At 40.9% G+C, this 8,420-nt stretch overlaps 1 long non-coding RNA gene across 1 annotated transcript; it reads left to right on the forward strand.

The window, feature by feature from the left end:
• Window positions 1–4,247: 4,247 nt before the first annotated feature.
• LOC133492726 (uncharacterized) lies at window positions 4,248–7,021 on the forward strand. Its single transcript, XR_009792731.1, has 3 exons — window positions 4,248–5,925; window positions 6,010–6,135; window positions 6,930–7,021. It is a non-coding gene; the product is annotated as an uncharacterized LOC133492726 (long non-coding RNA).
• The last annotated feature ends 1,399 nt before the right edge of the window (window positions 7,022–8,420 follow it).

Here is an 8,420-nt window from a genome sequence, read left to right on the forward strand (position 1 = left end):
AGTGTCTAATTGATGCATGTTTTTGGGATGTAGGGGGAAACTGGAGTGCCCAGAGAAAACCACGCAGGCATGGAGAGAACACGCAAACATCACACAGGCAGTTTTGTGATTTGGACCCCGGTCCTCAGAACTATGAGGTCAATGCTTTACAGCTTTGCACCATACAGCCTCTTGGAGGTTACCCCTTCATCTTCTTTTTCTTCAAAAAAAGCAAACGTCCATAGTTAATCCTTAATGCATGTTAGGATGTGCTGAAACCCATTTGTATTACATTGTATTACATTAAATTTGTCTTTTTATTGAAAATACAAATAATACATACTCTAGAAGGTGAAACCACGGTATCCATGTAAATATGAGTCAAAATGAATAACAAATGTTGTGTTATTGTAAAATTTAAAATTTTATCTATTTAATAAACAATATGTTACAGGCAGCGCTATTCATCCAATATAAGATTTTAACAGTATGTAAAGGCTTTTTTTTTTGGAACACTTTGTCAGTAAATGCAGAATGCATAAAACCATCATATCCATTACAAAAGTCCAATTAATCACTTAGGTACATTGTAATATTTTTCTGCTATTATTGCAATGGGTGATCCCTGCATTTCATTAGTTCAAACTGAATGGTAGCACTATCATCATATCATTTGTCATCTGGGGTTATTTCGGTTGCAAGTCGGAGGGTTTTGTGTGTGTGTGTGTGTGGGGGGGGGGTCATAGCCTGGGGTCATAGGCATGTATCGCCTTGAGGCCCTCCCTTAGCTTTAACAGCAACTGAATCAGCTGTGGATAACCTTAGGGCTTCTTGTAAATGGGTTAAATCTAAGAAAATGCATTATTTATCACTTTTAGGTGTACAATAGCTTTTATATTCTGTACCCTTGACACTTTCAGAGTTTTTGAATCCAATAATTAAACATATATGAGACTGTACCCAAAAGGACATAAATGGCCTGCATCCTTGTGTGATACAGCACAGGTTTTTCCAATGAGACCCAATTGTTATCAGCTTCTCATTTGTCATCCCTGCTCATGTCACACCAACTTGTCTGACCTCTCCCTCTTGTTCATGTGTTTTACGTTGCCTACACATTGGACCACTAATGGCTCCGCTCTCTCTCTCACCCCTCATGCTGTGCTCTCGCTAATGGACAGATGGCATCCCATTGTTTACTGAGCCAAGGTACAATGCCTTATCGGCCATAGTAGCGGAAACTGGGCTAGCGTTTATGCTTGACCCAGCTTAAATCTGCCACCAAAAAAAGGAGGAGGCGAAGGAGAGAGGAAAAAATAGCCAATGGAGATTGCTTCTAAAAAAAAAAAAAAAAGCTCTCACTCCGGCAATATGATTTTCAGCTCTGTGTTTTCACCTCTTTGACCCTTGATAGTGTGTGTGTTGCGATGGTCAACCGACCCCCCCACCCCCCATTCACTCTTCCTCCGTTCCCCTCCTCGCCCAGCACCCAATAATCGAGTGAACTGTGACAGCCGTCCTCATATATAGCCACACAAGCACACACAAGCCTCGAGGCTACCACTTGATTTCTTGGCGATGGGATGCATTCAGCTCAGAGCCAATCAGTAATGAGGGTTAATCAGCTGATCGATCAGAGGAGAAAAAGAGCGTCTCTCTCTGCAGCTTCAGCCGTCCATTCATTCTCTGCTGCAATTCCTCTGACCAAAAAGTGACACTGACAAATGCCACACCTCTAAAATTAGAGACCATGTATTGCCGAATGTCTATCTCATTAAAAATGACGCAAGTGTTTGCTTCATGGAAAAACACAAATGAACAATTTGAGGGTAAAATGAAATGTACTCCAACAGCAAGCTTCAACCAAAAGAAAATAAAATTGAAGGTTTTCTACTAGTTTATGGGTCTTAGTTTTCACTGGATGTTGTAGGTTCATTTAAATGTGTTTATGAAATAATTTTTTTTTTTTCTGAAAATGGCTGTCGCTAACATTTTCAATTTAAAAAATGGATTTGGTACTACAGGTTACAGTGTGGGTTTTTTTTTTACATTTTCAACAAAAACATTTTAAAAATGTAAAAAAAAAATGTCTATGCTAATTTAATTTTCATAAAACATCTTTCAAAAATAAATGTAGTAAGAGCACTGCAGTTTCGTATGAAGATGTGATTGTTTCTTTAGAAACATTTTTATATCTATATGAGATTAACGTGTTTGTAACCAACAAAGAAATAAACTTTACCTTTTCTTTTCAAAAGGGAATTAGATTGTGTTTTTTGGTTGGACAAAATTCTCATAGGAATACCCAGCCAAAACTTTTATTTGGGCAGCATGTGGGTTATAACATGGACATGTGGGCTTGGGTTCCATCTGGTTTTGCTCCTGGGTTAAGCTGGGGGCACACCTGTGTTACACTATTTGGCTTTAGGTGGGTTTCTGACTGGGTCTAAAATGGGTTTACTTTTCACTGGGCAATATTGCATTAAATATATTTGGAGCATGTGTATTTACCTATTAGGGCTTGAACTGGGATCTGAATGGTTCTTATGTGGGTTCCAGCTGGGCAAATTATATGCAGCCACACTTGTGTTTGGACAGTCAGGATCCAGGTTGCAAGTTTGACCGGATGCAGAGAGGACAGGGAAGTGAGTTTGTGAATGTATGTTTATTGTAAAAGAAGTAAACTGAGGAACTCTGAGGACGACATTGGGGTTTCGCAGGGCTCCAATGAGCAGGGTAGTAGTCCAGGTTGTCGATGAGCCACAAAAGTTGAATATTGATTTGCAGGAAGCAAAACTGGTGACAATGAACCAAAATGAGGCACGGACAGAATTTAAAGATCTTCAGGAGGCGAAAGATAGGCAAGGTGGCGAGGCTACGAACTCGACATTGAGCCTTGATAATCTGGCAATGTATTGGTGTACCAGGGTGTCTTAAAAGCAGTCAGGTGGAATTAGGGTGATCAGAGACAGCAGCCAGACTCAAGCACGTCAAACCTGCAAAGCACTAATGACACGCACACGGACACACTAAGGCTGGGCTCAGAATGCTGAAGCAGCAGCCCTGACACCTAATGGCAATTTAGAGTCTTCAGTCAACCTACCATGCATGTTTTTCAGATGTGACAAGTAACTGGAGGACCCAAAGAAAACCCACACAAGCAGGGGAAGAACATGCAAATTCCACACAGGCAAATTGTGGGGCAGACATCTTAGAGGACCTGGACATGATTGGCCAATTGTAACCCATTCCCACGTTACCCAAATGAGACACCGCCATTGGTGGACAGTACTAACCCATACCAACTTAGACCACATATAACCCATACAGGACCCAAGATCCAAACATAGCTGACCAGTTCGGACCTGTGTCCACTTAGCTCATATATCAAATGTATGGTACCTAGACATGGCTGACCAGTTCAAACCAATGCCCATTTAGCTGATATGTAAACCATATGGTACCCAGATAGACAGCAGCTAGCCAGCTCTAACCCATGCCCACCCTGCCCACCATTAAACACTACAGGACCCAGACCAATAAATGGTGACTAGTTTTAACCCATACCCACTTAGCCACAAGATAGGTTATATGAAACCCAGGTACGGGTGACCGGTTCTAACCTTTGCCCACTTAACCCAAACAAAACTCTTAATGCACCCATCATAATTGCCCTGTTGAAGTCCATGCCCACTAAGCCCAGATGAAACCTACAGTGCCTTGTGAAAGTATTCAGTATTAGTATTTTTAACAAATAAAAACCTGAAAAGTAGGGCGTGCAAACATGTAAACTCCACACAGGCAATGCCAGGATTTGAACCCCAGCCCTCAGAACTGTGAGCCCAACGTTGTAACCAGTGACACACCGTGCCAACCTCAATGAGTTTCATTAGAAACACATTTTATTTACATATTTTCCATGTATAATTTTTGCACATCTGGAGCTATTTCATGTACTGTAGGTTTCGGAATGAAATTATATTTATGTAAACACACACATTGAAGATTTTTTTTCCTTTTTCACTTTTTTAACTAAATTGGGCAGTTTTGTTGAAAATGTGGGAAAATCAAAAGAAACATGAAATGTTGAAACACCAAAAGAAACATTTCCTTCCACCAAAATGTAGCATTTGTCATTTCACAAGTACTAGTTAGAATTGTGGCATTAATTTGTACAACAACTATTTGGGCTGTTGTTCTATTTATTTATTTATTTGTTGGGGGGGGATAGGGTCGGTGGGAAGGGGGTGAATCAGAGGTCTGTTGTGCTGCTTTGACAACCTGAAAGGACACTACAGCACCACTACTGAGCATCCCTGTGTCAGCCCCTCCAACCCCCAGCTCTTCCCTTCCTTTTAGCCCCCAAGGGCCTGAGACCTGGGGAACTTTTAATTACCCACAGCCGCAGCTCTCCTCATCGTCCACCACCGAATGGTCAACAGGCTTTACTACTTACCAAGCCATCAATGTCTGAATGATAATAGGAAGCAGTGTGGGCGTGCAAGAAGAGGTGTTCAAGGGGGGCATGCAGAGAAGGATAGGGGTATCATTGGGCAAGCCTGCTGGTTAATTAGCCCTGTGTCAGTAGGAGCACCCCCCGCCCACCTACCCCCTTCTGATGCCAAGAAAGGCCATCAGGCATTATCTATGGCCGCCTATTTTTTATGGTCTTTTGCAGACTACAGAGATGAGGTTGTTTAGCAGCATAGACGGCATATGGTGCCACCATTGGAAACACGCTGTGACTCAGTAGTACATTTAGAGAGAGGGGGAAAAAAGAAACATGTTAATGTCCACGCAAGAAGTGGAGCCCAGAGATGTTTCGCTCCAGCTGCTTGTTAGCCAAGTGCAATGATTTGGTAATACGGTCTAAGGGGGATGAAATTCATGATCTTTTGTCTTATTCATGCACATGACATGTGAAGAAGAAACTTCCATGGGACTCTGATGCAAAAATGATAAGTATTTTGATTCATCATTTCTCACAGGAATATTCAAATTAATTTATTCTAAAGGAAAAAAAAAGGACAACTCCAAGTAACCATATGACACAATCATTTATTCAGTCTCAACTGCTGGAACATGCCTCTGTGGGCTCATTCTCATAAAGGTACTGGAACAAACAGTTTTAAATGTTTTAACTGTTGTCCATTCTCCAAGCTGCTTGTCCTCACAAGGGTTGGAGGAGTGCCGGAGCCTATCCCAGCTAACATCGGGTGAAAGGCAGGGTGCACCCTGAACTGGTTGCCAGTCAGTCTCAGGGAAGATATCAACACCATCACTGAGTGGGAATTTACCAAAGTCTAACTCCACACAGGCGGGGCCGGAATTGAACCCTGGACCTCAGAACTGTGATGCCAACAGCTACTGCTGATCCACCATGCCGCCTTGTTAAAAAACTGTACTTTTTTTTTGTTGTTGTTGTTGCCTGTTTTAAGTTTTTTTACTTGAAATAACGAAAGACTTTTAGTTGGATTAACAGAAAACCTTAACTGCATGCAAATCCAAAGATGTCTGGCACTGTCTCGCTGAGTTTTCCCATGACCCAAGAGTTCTGTGGTGCTGAGTCATCCACAACCAACAAGATGTCTCCCGCAGAGAAATTGTGTGGGACGGACGGAACCACATGTGGTGCTCCTGTATATAACTCTAGCGGGTATTCTCTTGTCTATCTAATCCAAAACATGTCTACTAAACACTGGAGCTGATTGATTTCCTGCATGCGTAAAGATCCCGATTGTCAAACTGGCCAGGAAGCAGGTATGACTTGAACAAATGTTGATTTAGCTAACTACTTCTACATCATTCATATTGACGAATGCCATAGTTATAAACCGACTAGTGATGATTTTACTCTGCCTCACACAATAGGTATGTAGGCCCCTTTCAAGTTAAATTAAGTGTCTATTGCTTCAGGGTGACACTAAGGCTATGTTCACACTGCAGGTCAGTTACAATTTTTTTTTTTAACATGACTATTTTTTTTCTCACCAATATAAACGGTAAAATTTAGATTTTTTTTCACATTAGAACAAGTCTTCTTTCATATGTGGATGTAACTTGGATATAAATGCAAATCCAGAAAGCTCATGACGCATTCATCCGACCCATACATCGTCAAATGGGGACAAACGTCACAATTGTTGGACAAAACAGGTAAGCCACAAAACAGCAATGCCGAACAAAGGAGCAGAAAACAGTCAAGGGCAAAAAGAGGATTCTTGAGAACAGAAATATAATAAACTTATCCTTGAAATCGGCATCATGACAAGACCTACCCAATGGGCCATATTTACTTTTGTCAACCTGGCGACTTGTGTTTGTGTGTATTTGCAATGTAACATCAAAGAAACATTCTGGCCAGAGTCAAAGTCGCATTTGTTTGTAGCAATACGAATGACTACAAAAAAGAAGAATCCTAAGAATCTTCCTTTCAGGTCTGGGGGATTATATATCCACTGAAAGACACTGAAGTACTGGGTTCTGGGGTCGGTAACCACACATTACCATTAATATCTGTTGTTTAAATTGCGTCAGAAACCTAAGCTACGTTGCTGGCAGGTTATCACCATGGTTATTACAAGCCTCAACCAGGATGTGGGGTCGCATCTAAGCCACCCAAAGCGCTCTCTTTTTTGGATACTAATTACGTTGATTTTGACAATGGAATTGTAATGTGTATGGATTAATTTCAGATGTAAAAAAGGATGAATGTGTTCAACATTCTTTTTATCCATAATTTACCATTGCCACACGTATTTATTCATTAAAGAAGTCGGAAGGTAAATGTTCATTACTGTGGCTATTATGAGACATAGAACATCAATATCACGCTGAGATATCTTTCTCATATTCTGTCACTCTAATGTTGGTACTGTTCATAAGATCGTACAGAAAACATTATTGGTGCTTTGTTTTTTTATTCTTCTTCTATCCACTCCTTCATCCAGATTCATCCTCGTCTCATTTTTTTGCCATCGACCACCGCTCCACCCCACCCCACCACCACCACCCCACATCGTGCTGTGGCTGAACAAGCTCGAGGCAAGAGAAGCAGCTCCCACTTTTGTTCTGTGTCCTATGACTAGTTATTTTTATCAAAAGTCACCCAAACAGCTAATTTTCCATGCCAGTCTTTCTCCCGTTCCATAAACTGTAATGGTTCATCAGAACATGGACAACAGACCCTTAGTACTTTTAGTACTTTTCTGCAAAATAGCGGAATTGTATTAACCCTTTCTCCACAAAAAAAAAAAAAAAATACTCTGAAGAGATTTATCCTGCAGATTTCAGTTGCATGGTTGGAAAAAAATCATGTTCTCAGGAAAGAAAATGTGGGTGTATGCATAAGGTCTGCAAAGCCATTCTGCAGAGTGGGGATCGGTGGAGGGGTCAGATCATGTCAGAGGAGGTAAACCAAAAAACAGTCAAAGATGTTTTTCCTTTCTCCAAAGTCTGCAAACCTCGCAGGCCACTGCTTTTGTACAACCAATCAGATCAGAGTAGTAGCCACTGTTTTCTCTGAGCTGCTCCGCATGGTTTGAATATTTAAAACAAAGTTTAAATTCTCTCCATTTGTCAAATGAGTGTTTTTATTATTTCAATTCTTTATAATACAAATTAAAAGGACACACACAACAATATATATATATATATATATATATACACTATATGAATCAGAATCAGCTTTATTGGCCAAGTGTGTAAAAAAAGAATTTATCACGGATGCTGTGGAGTAAGAGAATGAATGACTCACAGTTCTGAGGACCAGGGTTCAAATCCCAGCCCCGCCTGTGTGGAGTTTTTATGTTCTCACGTCTGCGTGGGTTTTCTGTGGGCACTCCGGTTTCCTCCCACTTCCCAAAAACATCCATGAATTGAAGACTCGAAATTGCCCTGAAGTGTGGTTGTGAGTGTAACTGTTGTTGGTCTCGAAGTGCATTGCGATTGTCTGGCAACCATTTCAGGGTGTACCCTGCATCCTGCCACAGGACAGCTGGGATTGGCTCCAGCAGTCCTGAAACCCTCTTGAAGATAAGCAGCTCAGAAAATGGATGGATGGATACCAACTGCCAGAGAAAAATTCCTTGTGTGTTTTTTTACACACTTGCCCAATAAAGCTGATTCTGATATATAATATACTATATAAGTGCCTTCAAAAGGACCTAAGGATACCTCACATTTCACTTCATAATATAGCATAATGATACACTTATTGTTTTACAAATTCATCTGGGCCAGATATTATTTTACCTTTTAGAGAATTCATTTATTCTACATATATACATACTGTCATAACCAGAACTCTAGTCTGGACCCAAATGCACGACTCGGTAGACAGGGAGGCAGTTAGAGGAAGGTCTTTATTCGTTCCAAGGTTGTAAGCCGGAGAGTCAGTCAGAGAGAGCAGCAGTATCAAGAATGTCAAGCTTACAGGGTTG

Source organism: Syngnathoides biaculeatus, chromosome 19 (genome assembly GCF_019802595.1).
Source record: "Syngnathoides biaculeatus isolate LvHL_M chromosome 19, ASM1980259v1, whole genome shotgun sequence".
In the NCBI taxonomy this organism is placed as follows: domain Eukaryota; kingdom Metazoa; phylum Chordata; class Actinopteri; order Syngnathiformes; family Syngnathidae; genus Syngnathoides; species Syngnathoides biaculeatus.